The 15,927-nt window shown below is 38.4% G+C and overlaps 2 long non-coding RNA genes across 2 annotated transcripts; both read left to right on the top strand.

Moving 5' to 3' along the window:
• The first annotated feature begins 382 nt into the window (after nucleotides 1–382).
• Nucleotides 383–10,048, top strand: LOC134026835 (uncharacterized). The gene is made up of 3 exons (XR_009931388.1): nucleotides 383–456; nucleotides 9,807–9,857; nucleotides 9,968–10,048. It is a non-coding gene; the product is annotated as an uncharacterized LOC134026835 (long non-coding RNA).
• Nucleotides 10,049–10,349: 301 nt separating this feature from the next.
• LOC134026365 (uncharacterized) lies at nucleotides 10,350–10,859 on the top strand. Its single transcript, XR_009931355.1, has 3 exons — nucleotides 10,350–10,384; nucleotides 10,478–10,580; nucleotides 10,770–10,859. It is a non-coding gene; the product is annotated as an uncharacterized LOC134026365 (long non-coding RNA).
• The last annotated feature ends 5,068 nt before the right edge of the window (nucleotides 10,860–15,927 follow it).

Raw genomic sequence — 15,927 nt, 5'->3', positions numbered from 1 at the left:
ATTGGTCATCAATTTTCTCATATGCAGAAACATAGCTTTAATAAATAAAAGACTGAATTTGGAATATAATTTAGTCTTTCATTCTTTACTATAAACATGTACAAAAGCAATCAATGTGTGATGTGTAACATGATTAAGCAAACATTATTTGTATAGCACACCAAAGCTGTATGACACACAATGCAAATTTGTGCTCCAATAATTTTTGTGATACAAAATTGTTAAATGTGACCAAAAGGTAAGCGACTCTTAAGAGTTTCATTTCCAAAGACAAGTCATCACAGAATATTACAATTCTTCCTTAGCAAACCTGCCCCTCAGTCTGCCCCTGAGCAACAACTTTGCGCATGCCCATTTCAACGCATCGCTGAAACTGGGGTTTCAGAAGAGATTTTGCAGGGGTTCAACACCGTCTTGTACGCATTGGATTTCAACTGGAAATTAGCTACTTCAAAGGTGAGTTTCTTTACAGAAATAGTTTCAATATATAAACATATTTTCAGAAATTGGATGGGGCATGCTAATACGTATATGTTTGAAATTTAGGCCATTTAGCCTGTTTATGTGCTATCAGATTCACATTGTTTACGTTAGGATTTCGCTAGCTACAGTACAGTAGAGGTTAAACCCTCCAGAAAGTTATGTTGAAATACTGAAAATGCATAGGCCTACATGTTATCAAAGTTTAGCGTGTAATGGTAGAAATTCAAGCGGCACTGTGTAGATTTGAATAGTCAAGAGATGGCGGTTACAATAAATTTATTTTGCTTATACAGATCATGATTTAACAAAGTACTTTGTGATCAGTCATAACGAAGGAGGTGCTAGCCACAGGTCGTTCGCCAGAGTGATACAGAACAACCCCAAAACCCTGCCTTATATAAACTTTAGATCAAATGGTTTTTCTGAACTCTGTGATTGGTCAGCACTGCTCAGTGACAGTTAAGACAATATAACCCCCCAGGTCAAGTGACCAAAGTCTTTTGATGTCACGGCTCTTTCTCTAAATGAGGACAGTAAAGATACCCTTAATGAAACATAAACAGGACACAGGACACAATCTCCTCGGCCAAAAGGTCAGGGCTGCTAGATCAACTGACCCATCTCCCTTTATGCCATAGAACTCAAACATCCCCCAACCTCCGTGCCCCTAGCTTCTCAATCAGGCATCATAACCCAACACCATAAATACCTTAACCCTCGTGCTGCCTTCGGGTCACATGACCCAAAGGTTCATAACGAACCATCGTTGTGTTTACCCGATTTTACCCAATACAAAAACAAATTAAAATAATTTTCTTTTAACCTTTGCAATGTGGGGGGTCTGAGACAGCCCAACGGTTAAAAGAATATGCTTCACTTTGTCTTTGTATGCGGTAAATCTGTCGCAATACGAAGGTGGGTCACAATGACTGATGGGTCAGAATGACCCGAAGATAACACAAGGGTTAAGACCAACTGCAACATCCATTTGTTTAAACACAACCTCAGTCTATTAAAAATACATTCTTAGTAACTATATCAAAAAATGCCATCACATTCCTTACTTTTTCTTTTTAAACAACAAAGGCATACAAAAGCATAAGCATACAAAAATATAAAACATCCATACAGATATGGAGGCAAGGAAATAAAGTAACCCCCTTTAATCAAAACATAACCCCAAAAATAACAAGAGAATTACATATCACTCACAGTAGCCTCTTCATCCTTAAATGGTGGCAATACACATGGTGGGTGTTCTTCGCCTAAAACTTGTTTTACTGAATATGTTGCTAACTTATACCAAGAATTAAACTCCATCTCCGATTCCATTTCATCTACAACCTCTCTCTCATCACTTTTCAACATCTGGAACGTTGCAGGTGAAACAGTTGAAGTCATTGGATCTATTGTCATAGTATCATCAGAATTATGCATACTTTTATTAAAATACAAAAGCGAAAATACATTAAGAGCAATAAGAAATGCCATTCCCAAGACAAAACCCACTGCACCCCGTATACCACAAAGTCCAGGTTGTCGGAACTGATGCCATGGTCGTGCATCCGTAGTGTCCATCTTCAGTTGGCTTGTAGACAAACTTCTGTCAGGCGGTGTAGTCTAGTCGAATCGATTGCAAACGACGATCAAATTGCTCAGGGCAACTTTCAACGACACTGCACTTCACGTACAGCTCGGAAATTTCCTTGGTACTACGCAGAACGCGTATCCTCTGCTTCCGTCTCCAGACAAGGTGCACGCTTGCAATGGTTAGCGTGTATCCACGTTGCTCTCCCCTCGATCTTAACCGCCGGATTAGTCGTCAGGAGAATCTGGTATGGCCCCGTCCACCTTGGGTTTTACCAGGCGTTTCAGGTCCTTCACCACGATCCAGTCATCTGGTATCAAATCATGCAGCGGTCCAGTCATAGGAATAGCCTCCTTCACCTGCCTGTGAATCTCACACAAAATAGACTCCAAAAAGGTTGCACAGTGATAAACAAGCACATTCTCACAGAGTTAAAGGTAACTGACTTCTTGTCGTCTGACTTCGTCTTCAAAGTTCTGTTCTCTCATTCAACTGAAGTGATTAACACAATGTTGAATCCTATCAACACCAAAATAACTTCCTTAAACAAGTGTGACCCATTATCATTACCTAACCTCAAAGAAAAATCCCATCGAAGAATAATCTAAATTAACAAAAGCTTGATCACTGAGGCCCTGAGAAGTCTAAAACTTCTTCCCATCAACAATCATTAAACAGTATCACTTCTCCAAAAATTGAACTCTACAAAATCCATCTATCAATACCCAAATGGTTTCTCTAACCTTAACTGTGAAGCTTATCGTGTTTAAATTCCTTTTCTCATAATACTTGTCCCACATATGAAGTATTAACAAAATGACTATGCATATAACAAATCCTCTTGTATGCTAAAATAATGCATTCTTCTTGATATCACACAAACTGTAGAGGCATGATCTTTCCATGTGTTAACTTAGCAAAATCTCAAGATAAATGTTTTATGCAGACCATACAACCTCCATTTTTTATTCTCATATCCTTCCTTTTTCCAAAACGCATTTTCTTGTGGATTTGTCCAAGTTCGAATCTCCATTCCACCATTCCTTTCTCCATCTGTCCGCTGTACTCTGTAATTCTTATCAAATATACTCAAACAAAACAAAATTCTCACTCTGGGTTAAATACAGTCCAATATTTTCAACTCAGCAATATCATATCAAACCCTCACAATCCTATCACAAATCCAAACTACTGAAGCTAAATTCATAAAACCATAAAACCCCCATAGTCACTCTCTGTTTAGATCAGTCAGTCATCAGTCAGTCATAAATTCCTAAACGTCATCTCTTCCTCTCTAAGAAGCCTGCGCTTCCCTTAACCCTCGTGCTGCCTTCGGGTCACATGACCCAAAGGTTCATAACGAACCATCGTTGTGTTTACCCAATTTTACCCAATACAAAAACAAATTAAAATAATTTTCTTTTAACCTTTGCAATGTGGGGGGTCTGAGACAGCCCAACGGTTAAAAGAAAATGCTTCACTTTGTCTTTGTATGCGGTAAATCTGTCGCAATACGACGGTGGGTCACAATGACTGATGGGTCAGAATGACCCGAAGATAACACAAGGGTTAAAGAATCCATAACAAATGTTGTATCAAGGTCACACAACAATTTTCCTCAAAAGAGTCCTGTAAGCCCAAATTTGTCAAGTTAGGCTCATCCGGACATAGCAACATCATCTCATCACTTCCTGTAAACATATCAACATCAAAAACATATTCTAGTTAGTTCATCAATGCATTCAGGCAATCTAGAAACTGCTCCAGCTAGTATCAGCACTAGCGTTTTCCCTGTGGAATATTCATAATTGTTAGAGTGAATTCCACATTTGCATACAGCAAGTTGTTCTATAAGTGAAAATAAGAAACTTCCTGTTTCCATACCTTTCCCAAAATCATATGTAACACCAATGATGTATTTAACTATCAGTAAATATTTTAACTCTTTTCCCTTTTATGAATTAACAAGCTTACACTGAAGCAAACTACTTTTGAACCAATTTGTATAAAATAAAACTATTTTAGAAAACAACCAAATTACCCCATCTTTTAGTCTCATATTATCTTTTCTTATAAAAACCTTTAGGAACAGTTCAAATGAATACCTTTACATTTCAGATTCCCTTTTAATTTTTTCTGTATTTAAATTCACCAAATCAACTCTCTCTTCTTCCAAGACATGTAGAAAACCAGCATCACTACCCTAAACCAGAATTTAATCTGTATGATTCCAAAATAAAACATAGACCATAAAATGTTCTTAATGTAACCATTAACCAAACTTATACCCCATCTATATTTCTATATAGGTTAGATAGGTAGAACTTCATAACTTGCTTTGGCTGCAGTCCAGAACAAGCTACTTAGCACAACCATCACACCACAATTTATCAGACTTAATGAGTCTTCCCAAATTATTTCAAAACCAAATTATCATAACCCTCTTTATGAACCAATACCATAATGATACAACCTCATCACAGCCTAACTGTTTATCCCAAAACATTGTACCATGCCCTTAAGACAAAAGAAAATATAAACTCTCCCTTTTTCTTTTAAACCTTTAAATTCACAATTTAACATAAACCCGTAAAACAAAACCTTATTCTTTAACTCCTCAAAAGTTTTATCAAAGCATGTAATGTATACACCTTTGAATATTCCTATATTTACCAGCTATCTCAATTACTCTTTGTTAGTGAATCAACTCAAATAAACAATCGCGCATTTCAAACTCGCATCAAACAGCGCGCTCTGGAACAAAGCAAAAACTCTCAACCTTTTTTCATTTCTTTTAAACAACACAGATGGTTGGCGTTTACCAGCTATTCACTTAATTTTGCTAAAATAGAACTTTTCCAATCCAATTAGAACTAATTTATGAACCAGGGTCCAATTTCTGCATTTTTATGGATACCATCACACACCACAGATTTTCCGCTCGTAAATACAAGTTCTGGTCTGAAAGGCTCCTACCTCCCTGTTTGGCTAAGATTTAGAACAAATGTTAAATCATACATTTGTAAACCACCAAACTTCGAATTCATCTAAACGGACACATCTTTCACCATTAATACTCACATAATTATGCAGAATTACACCCTCTGGGATCACCTCAGTAAAACTCAACGTAACGGGACTTTTTTTTAGCCCCCACCTTTCCTCGGAATTTCTGAAACTCATTTAAAATGTCCTCAAACAAACAAAAACCTTGTTAGCAAATGTTTCAAAATACTCATCACGTAACATATTTCAAAAGTAACCAAATTAATATGTAAAATTCGCTCCAAATGTATCTATTTCTCTAAATTTGCATCTTTGTAAATTTCTCAACTTCCATCTGCGCATGCGTCATGCGGTTACTCATCCTGGATCTCAAATATCAAGCTGCAATTCCTTTACTAGCCTGTACCCGCCTGTCGGTCTGTTAGTTTGTTAGCCAATGTCGTTGCCATAGTTGCAAATTCAACTTCCTGGACTCTCCTTTGTCTCAGGACAGAACAAAATGCACTTCCTTCACGTTTTCACCATTAGCCATTAACCAACAGTCACAGCCTGGATTTTCTTTTCAAGTCTATCAACCATTAGTACCATTTTAATTTCAACATAAAAATTAGGCTCCGAAATCTACATATGCACCTAATATCACTCGTCAGAGAATGACAGTTTACCCATGTATTAGCATTCTGGTTGGACAAAGCTTCAACTTCAAGTCCATTTAAATAGGTAAATATGAATACCACCAAACCCAACACATTTCAACAAATCATCTCAGCAGCAATAAACACACATATGTAGCACCTTTGCCCTTAACAACAAACGCAATTCGGTCACTCGAACTAGTTCCCCTTGTATACACTTCAGTCCCTCGGACTGGCTCAATCTTTCTAATCACTTCTTCATAACCCTTTACATATTTCTTTAAACAACAGTAACATCTGTGAACTCCCACAAAATTAAAAATAAAACCATCGAACATTTCCAGACATAAACAAAAATATTCCTTAAACAACATAACATTTCCGTTTGAACACATAACTTTCTATAAAAGTTTCAATAACCCCGGGATTGTAATTCTTAAAATGAATACCGCTTTTATTGCCAAAACTGGCCTTTTACCAATTATCCTACCCAAACACTAAATTTCCAGCGCGTTATTCAATAACGAATCAAGCTCATAATATAGAAAATCGGTCTGTACATAATTTCCAAATCAAGAGTATGGCAACTCACAATATTTTCTTAAGTTCGACAAAGAAACAGAAACACATCTGTTTTCCCAACCAATATACTTATCAATTCAACGTCAAATTCTCAATAAAATGAGTGATTTTTTTTTTGATTTTTTGCACTCATGTGTGGGCACTGCACGCAGAATGAGCTTCACTGAAAGAATCAACTTCCGCTAGGCTCAAGCGCATGCGCCTCTTTTCAAGTGGAGAATTCAGTCAAAGAATTAACATTAGCATTTTCAAAACAGAATGTCTCCGTCTTCAAAAACAAATGCCTTCTGGCGGTAATCAGACCGATGTAAAGTCTAACATCAAATATATAACGGTTAACACAGAGTTGTAAAACAATATAACAAGTCAATCGTCTCTCCTCTACCAACAGTGTCATAACCGATAAACATTGTATGTCACCAGTTCGGAACTCAACTTCCGGTCACGAACCCCTCTGATTTGAGAGTTCGCTCACAATTTCCAAAAAAAACTTTCAACAGTGATGACACATCTCCGGACATTCACGTACATTTTGCTCAAATTCCCACAGTTAAAGCACGCATTTTGGATTGACCATACCTAGCAATTCGTGCTGGCCTACATGTTTTCAACAGCATGTCAACACGCTCTGCATCAGCTTTGACCATAGCCCACAACACGCTTATTCCAAACACAACAGGGACTCAAACCCTTTGTTCCGGAGAGGACTTTAACCTTTCCTTCTTGGAAACACAATGGCAATTGCAAGTCAAGGCACAAGCTTCAATATTTGCGGGAATCCAAAGCAAATCTATAAAAAACATTCCAGGATCCTACTTTCTTGACTTTTCCTAGATATAACCGGCTGTCAGAAGAAATGGCAAATGTCTGACCTCTTCGTATTCTGTTCTCGCATTCCCGCAAACCCTCATGCGCCGGCGCATCCTGCCGCAACACCCCTGGCTGCGGATGAGGCGAAATTTGTTTGCGGAACAGCCAGAAAATCTCAATCGTGAATCTGTGGGGAAATAGATGAAAAATTCCCCACACTATTCTGTCCTAATATTTCTTTATCCCTCTACCTATCTCCATCCAATCAGAAAAAAAGCTCTCCAATCAGGCTAAAATCTATTCTTTTCTCCACTTAAAAAAAAATCGTGTATCTATTTCTCCCCACAAACCTATTTCGCAATACAATAAGGTCCTTAAAACAAAACGACTCCACACTCGAAAATCCACATTTATCAATCCATATTTGCATTTGCAATAAACTATCGTTACCATACTTTTGCTTCATGTAATCGATGTTTGGACAGGTCAATTCTGCCTCCAGACCATTCATTTTCAGAATTACAATCCATAAACGATAACCAACGACGGAAAATAAAGACACAATTACTCCTTTTTGTTTCTAAAAACAATTAAATTCCGACTTCCCAATTTTCAATGAAAATAACTGCACATTCATAAATTACAAATATTCAAACGGAAAAAATAATAAAAATTTCGTAATTTAAATTTTGATTTTTGTAATTGTATATAGCTTGAATAATAGACACCATTAGTTACTCATACTTCTTTTAACCTCAAAAAACATATAAAACAAAAATGAACACGTGTGTAAAAAACTCAAACCTTTGTTTTGAAAATCCCTCAGGATACATCCTATCTTTTTTGTTCTCCACCTTCAGGGACTCAAACCCTTTGTAAACACTCACTCACACAGCTGATTTCCTCACAAGTATACTTTTCTCTCGGGACTTAGAATCACGTTTAGGCCGTTAATAAATAAGAACTGCACCAATGCCAATACAATTTCTCAAACTATCACTAACCCAACATATTCTAATCCTTAGGGTCTCAAAAAGACACATAACACGATATAACATGTGAATTTATCTCCCTCTATGTGTTTGTTCGTCAACAACACTACCTCTGTGTGTGTCCGTCGACACACTTCTGCAGACATTTTTTTTACGACTTTCACGTAAAAGGTAGGTTCAACAACCTTACCTTATTAATTCGTACGACTTTACACGTACAGGACAGTTTTACCTCTGCCCAATTACTTACTTAACCGAATTATTGACAATAGCCTAAAAAACACACATTTAGACATCTCAATATCACACAGTAACCAAAAGAATATCTCACCGGTTCTTTTGAAGACCCCGCGTCAGCCACAAAACGTCCAACGGGCACCCCCCCTGGCCCTGCTGTCTCACGCATGGCGGAAGGAAAGGCGGCTTTTTGCCGGAAGATCAATTCGCCGAGGGGAGCCGCCTGCTGAACGCCGTAGACCAATGAGGATCCCCCTACTGGCCACCAAGTGTAATGGTAGAAATTCAAGCGGCACTGTGTAGATTTGAATAGTCAAGAGATGGCGGTTACAATAAATTTATTTTGCTTATACAGATCATGATTTAACAAAGTACTTTGTGATCAGTCATAACGAAGGAGGTGCTAGCCACAGGTCGTTCGCCAGAGTGATACAGAACAACCCCAAAACCCTGCCTTATATAAACTTTAGATCAAATGGTTTTTCTGAACTCTGTGATTAGTCAGCACTGCTCAGTGACAGTTAAGACAATATAACCCCCCAGGTCAAGTGACCAAAGTCTTTTGATGTCACGGCTCGTTCTCTAAATGAGGACAGTAAAGATACCCTTAATGAAACATAAACAGGACACAGGACACAATCTCCTCGGCCAAAAGGTCAGGGCTGCTAGATCAACTGACCCATCTCCCTTTAGGCCACAGAACTCTAACATCCCCCAACCTCCGTGCCCCTAGCTTCTCAATCAGGCATCATAACCCAACACCATAAATACCTTAAGACCAACTGCAACATCCATTTGTTTAAACACAACCTCAGTCTATTAAAAATACATTCTTAGTAACTATATCAAAAAATGCCATCACAAGCGTCTCACAAATCACCCACAAAAGAATCAGTGAAAATAAACGTTCATAACTGTTAAAAAACCTTGTCCCAAAATAGTTTATTTAGCCCGGAATTTTCAAAGACGGTGAAGCTAGCGTGGCTGATCACGTTTTAATCAGTCGGCCATGGCATGCACAGCAATGGCGTCTATAAAAGTATCATGTTACTAATTTTTCCAATTTGTACATGCCATCTGTTTTTGGATAAGTTTATTCGTTTTAATCTTTGGATGCGTGAGTTCTAAATATTTCCGACGCTTCCACCAGTTATTTTTCCAAAACGGCAGCTAGGTAGCTTTAATTAGCTTCCGTTACGTAACAACCTAGCATAATACTCGTAGCAATGCTACTACCTGCTAGTGTTACTTGTTAGCCTACTAATTGTACATTTTGAAGCCTTACTATAGCGTTTGTCATATAGTTTTTGTCTATCGGAAAACAGTCGGTTGGAATGTTCAGAATCACACATGTGCGACGCTACGATGTGGGGCCCTGCTTTCGAACGATCACATATGTGCAATGCTACTCCTTTAATATCAATATGCTATAACTATGTACATAAACTACATTCCATTTTCATTTCTGTACAGATTATCCTACCACCGTCACACGGCCTAGCACTGTGTCCCTGGGAAATGATGGTAAAGTAATGAATGACCGTTTAAAACAGTGACAATAATTGTATGAGCCATGGCAACCTAAAGGCTATGTTTTGAAGCAAAAGCATGACTTAAAACTTTTGCATCACCAGATTCCATACCCCTAGATGTCAACTCTGGTCTGGTGGAGGTGAACCAATTGGGGGCCCAGGAAAACAGCTGGCAGCCAGGCAAGTGCAAATATAAGACACTCAAAAAAATATATGCTTTGTATATTCAAGGTTACATTTGTTATTTACATCATTGTTACAGCTAATCTAGAAGAACCACAGTGTATGCCAATCATGCTAACTCTTGTAAACTTGTTTTACTTGTCTTTAATGACAGACACATTACAGGTTATGCTCCGGAAGATGGAGACATTGGAGGAGAACCAGCGAGAGGCTCTCCTATTCAGGTGACTACAGGGCAGACACACTGAAGAGGTGGACCTACAGGTGGCCCAAACACAGGCTGAACTCCAAGACCTTGAGGAGTGCCTTAAGGTGCTGGAGTTGCGAAAGAGAGTGGTAAGTGTTTGGAGATGCCATGAACTATGGCTTATACGCAGCGTTCAACGTTCACATTGGTGCTGACAATAAGTTCATGACTTCTAATTCCAGACGCTGTGATGAAGTGGAAGACGGGACTGGGAGAGAAAGCTGTGGAGCTCCTCATAGAGGAGACACTCAAACACACCCCGGCAGCCCATTCAAAACAAGCCAGGTGAATGAATCATGATTGCAGCTTCCATATCCAACCTTTCACATGGCTATGTGACAAAAATCTAGAATCACATCTTTTTTTGATGATGTATATTATTTTAGATGTGATTTTTTTATGACTTGTATAGCGCCTTTTTACACGTGCAATTATTTTGATAGAACACTAACTTATTTTGTGCTTCATTGTCAGGGCCAACAGACAGGACCTGTAGCGGGGACTGGCAGAAGATTTTAATTCACTGTTTGGCACTTTGTTTGAAATAAAATGACAATGTTACATGGAAATGCTGCCTTGTTTATGATTAGCTGGAGTTAGGCTACACATCACACAAACATAGTCCTCCTAAAGTTGGCTACCATGTAGCCTATTATACAAGAACAAGTAGCATTTTGGGCAAATGAGGTCTGCATATGAACCACCCCAATATAAGCAGTAGAATTGAGAAATATAGGTTACTTAGTTAACGTTGCAGTTACGGACTGGCAACGTCACAAAATGACGTTGCTAGGAGGTCGCGGTTACGGACTGGCAACGTTGGAAAATGACGTTGCTAGGAGGTCGCGGTTACAGACTGGCAACGTCGGAAAATAACGTTGCTAGGAGGTCGCGGTTACAGACTGGCAACGTCGGAAAATGACGTTGCTAGGAGGTCGCGGTTACAGACTGGCAACGTCGGAAAATAACGTTGCCACGACGTCGCGGTTACGGACTGGCAACGTCACAAGATTACGTTGCGGTTACGTTCTGGCGTCCCACAGATGCACGGTCCCGCAATGTCGCCAAAGACGTTGCGGCAACGTATGTTTGGTCATCGAGTGACGTTGCGGCAACGTAAGGGCAACGTAACTGTGTTAGCTGGGATGGTGCAAGTTTTGTCCGTGGAGCATACAACGATTAATAAAAAAGAATCATGTAGATGCGTTTATTGAGTAATCGCATAACTAATTACACATGTAAACGGAGTAATCGTATTATTGGCATAAACCACAATTGCTAGTAATCGGGTTTCTCATGGTCAAGTAAACGTACCAATCACCTGTGTGAGAGACTGCGGTGCGTGTCTGACGTTACGGTGATGGTGCAGCTATGATTGCTAACGAGCTGAGGGCAGAGAATAAGAGAAATGTAGCTAGAATCCACACCTCAAACAAGATAACCTAGACGCAAAACTGTACGTCCAATACAAAATATAAGGATATTTTCCGAGACCCAAGACTCTGCCGAAACCAGAGATATTCTTTATATGTCTGTGCAGTCAGAAATACGACTCTACCTGCAGTTTCAAAAACGTGTTCCTTCTGCTTTCCTGGTGCGTGTTTGTTTGGTTGCCACGGCGATGGAGCAGCTGTGATCGCTAACGAGCTGGGCAGAGAGAATAACTAATGTGTAGCTAGAATCCACACCTCAAACAAGTTAACCTAGACGCAAAACTATACGTCCAATCCAAAATATAAGGATATTTTCCGAGACCCAAGACTCTGCCGAAACCAGAGATGTCCTTTATATGTCTGTGCGGTCAGAAATACAACTCTACCGTTGTTTGACAATTTAGTTGAATAAAAAAAAGAGCAGCCAGCAGAGTGTGCCACTCTGCTTGCTGCTCATTCATAAAAATCAAGAAGGAGCAAACATTTTAATGTATTTCAAACTGTCATAATTCAAAATTGGCTGAATATTTGAAAAAGCTGAATCATTTGGGAATAGCTGAATGTCTTGTGAACATTTTAAAGGTTGAATGGTGTCTCTAGCTGAATGTATGCTGAAGTAGTTACGTTTGAAAGAGGAGGAAGCTTTTTAATGATTTGAAAGGATTTACCATTACTTTTAATGGGAGAATAATTTGCACAAAAACCTTAATGTCTTAAAAAGTATAAAAGTGAGAAATACCAAAAGTCATAGCCAACATCTCCTGAAGGAGCTGAACGTTTTGATACACAAATTGTAGGAATCGGTGAAAGTATGCAGAACTAGTTAAAGGCCAAAAATGGCGGAAGAACTAAGAAGTTGATATAATAATAATAATAATAATAATAATAAAGAGAAACAGGAAAACAATAGTGAGTTTGCTTAACAGCATTCTCACAATAAATATATATGTGAGAGAACAAAGATTGTGCCCTTGCCGAAGGCAAAGCACACCCAATAAATAATAACTAGAAAGGTACATTTCCTGAAGAAAATGTGTGTTTGCTGAAAGCAGTTGAAACGATTGTTTTGATGGCTTGAATAGTGAAGGTTTTACAAAAATTTTAAGAGGTATGTGCTTTAAAAACAAAATTGTGAGAAAAAGTGTTAAAAATACATCTGTCATTGTTATGCATTGCGATATTTTCTTACTGTTGAAAATTGAGAAAAAGAGTATCTTATTGACTTTCATACATTTTTAAGTGTTAAAAGTATTAAAGAATGAAAGATTGAGAAACAGAAAAAAGTTTGAAGTTAGAAAAATGAGCAAATATAGTGATGAAGAGTATATTGCATAACAGTTATCAATATCATAGCAGACAAAAGTATGTCAGCAGTATGAAGGTGAAAAAAAGTGTTGCTTTGAAACCAAAATGGTGAGACAGTGTTAAAAGTATATCTGTCATTGTTATGCATTGCGTATCAGATTCAAGACCCTGGTACTGACCTTCCGAGCAGTGAACGGGACTGCACCCGTCTACATAAAGTCTCTCCTGCAGCCTTACACCCCCACCCGTCACCTACGGTCTTCTTCAGACAACCGCCTGGTGGTCCCACCGCTCAAGACCGCCCGGTCCCAACACAAGCTCTTCTCCTGTCTGGCCCCCCAGTGGTGGAATCAACTCCCCACCTCCATCAGAGTCACTGACTGTCTCTCCACCTTCAATAAAAGGCTCAAGACGCACTTGTTCCGGGAGTACAACGGTACTTAGGAATGGTTCGCTTGACCCGATGTTAGTTTCCTCAAGGATCACAATGACTCTTGCTTAGAGACTTGTTGCTCTTGTGGTTAGTGGTAACTGATTTAAAATGTTTGTACTCGCTGTGATATATTGTTTTTATTATTGTTGCTTGTTTTTGTTTTCACACAGGCACACTTGCACTTATAGCGGTTCATGTTGTTTAATTGTAACTTGTTTAACTACATGCTCTTATGGTTCTTCCCTTTGGCACTTACTTTGGTTGTTCACAATGTGTGCTTCATGTTTTGGCTACTCGCAATGTTTTTGTGGCTATCTTGTTGTTATGATCAGTGACCTATGCACTTTGTAAAGCTCTCTCTTGGAAGTCGCTTTGGATAAAAGCGTCTGCTAAATGAATAAATGTAAATATTTTCTCACGGTTGAAAAAGGAGAAAAAAGAGTGATGAAAAGGGTATCTTATTTAATTTCATAAATGTTAAAGCGTTATGTTAGAGCCATTTTATATTTTATTTCATTCTAAACCTTTTACATTTTTAAACCCTTAGTATTAGTTAGACTTGTACACTTCTTATTTAAGATTCTTATATGTTTAATTTGTGCACCTTCCTGCCACAGTAAATTCCTTGTCTGTGTGATGTTTCTTGGCGAATAAAACCCATTCTGAAAAGTATTAATAATTGAAAGATGTAGAAACAGAAAAAAGTTTGAACAGTGGAACAGTGAAGAGCGTTGGCCAATCGGATTGGTTCCTTGTTTCTTGTAACGTAGCAACTGTTGGTCATTGTCAACATTTCTAACCTAGAATCTAGGTTTTAGGTTCAAGATGAAGGAGAAACTAATCATGTGTCCCTGCACAACCAGTCCTGTTCAGACACTTAATTTAAAGATGACATCAAAATAATAATCCATAGTGCAGGGTTGCCGATGTTGTCGTTGTCCCTGGTGAGTTTTTTAAATTCAATCTCGTCACATTATGTGACTTTGTCGTGCAACTGGAAAAGCTAGCTACTCTAACTCAGAATGCTGCTGCTGCAAAAAAGCACAACTATTGTGGGTGGTAAATAAGATCATGCTACATCTAACCAGCGGATCATTTCTTGCAAGTGTGTCAAAGTGGTATTTTTACAGACTGTATTAACACCGTAGGTGTGAATAATGCATGCATCGTCATTGTCGTCCATCTTTAGCCGAAGAAGCTAGAGAGAGGATGCAATGGGAGATTTCCTACAGTAAGCTAGATACTGCTTCAAATTGAAAACGGAGACAATCTTTTGATTAAAGACAAGTTCATTAACCTCTGTTGTCAATATCGCCGATAAAAAGTAAATACTGTTACGAAGCATTTGTTTGTATAGTAGGTAACGAACGATAGACGTAGCTAGTTTCGCCGTTCTATGGCAGCTAGTACAGTACTGTATGATGACAGTCGTAGCTAGAGTTGTAAGCACTCGTCACTAGAATGGCCAGAACTTTAAAACAAAAGATCATATTTCAAATCTGTCTTCTGTTCTACATTGCCCACACAATTATGTATATATATCAACTCTAACATGGCCTGTATCTTGTATTGAAAGTGCTCGAAAATTAGCTCGTCTAATGTATGGTGGACTGAGAAAACATATTTGTCAAAGCAGGGCAAGCGGATGTCGTGGGAGAATTCCTAATGTGTTAAATTTACTGCTTCAAATTGAAAACGGAGAATATATTTAGAGTAAAGACAAGTTTCTTAACGTCTGTGTTCAATATGGTCAACTAAAAGTTAAAACCTTTCAGTTACGAAGCTTTTGTTCGTAGTAATGCCAGCTGCACCTTTCGTGACCCCGGTTTGGCTGTTTGTGACAGTCGGCTATGACAGTGTTGAGCCTAGATTTTTGCAAACTTTCTTAAAGAAAAATAATCTAGCTGGATTATGTACACTTTAAGTTCAATGTACATACCTTGTTTGGCCAATTTGGTCGATTGTGGAAAAAAGTAGAACCGTTTTTAGTTATGGAGAGCCATCGCGCTAGATTAGAATAGCGTTATCGCACTCATCACTTCAGTGGTCATAACTTTTAAACAAAATAGTCTATCTTAAATCTGTCTGCTGTTCTGAATTCACGACAAAGGTACGCACATTTCATAACTTATCCTCTATCTTGTATTGAAAGTGGTTAAAAATGAGGTTTTCTAAAAAAGTAATGCAGACGGAGAAGATTTTTGTCAAAATGGCTCCGTGAAATCGTCTTGATAAAGGATGATTTGCCTAACATAATCATACAAATATTTATATCATTAGAAAGCCCTACTTCTTGTCTTCAAAATGGTATAAACAGTTCAGGTCTATTATTTGAAAAACTATGCATATTCAGGCAGGAAATTGTTAAACAGTGTCAAAAATTGATGCGGTGAGAAACAGTTCTGTCAGTGCATGACGTCACAATTGAATTTGACTTGAACATTCTGAACCATTGAAACCC

Source organism: Osmerus eperlanus, chromosome 9, assembly GCF_963692335.1.
Source record: "Osmerus eperlanus chromosome 9, fOsmEpe2.1, whole genome shotgun sequence".
NCBI lineage: Eukaryota > Metazoa > Chordata > Actinopteri > Osmeriformes > Osmeridae > Osmerus > Osmerus eperlanus.
Note: the sequence above shows the minus strand (reverse complement) of the source record. Positions and strands in the feature narration are given on the sequence as shown.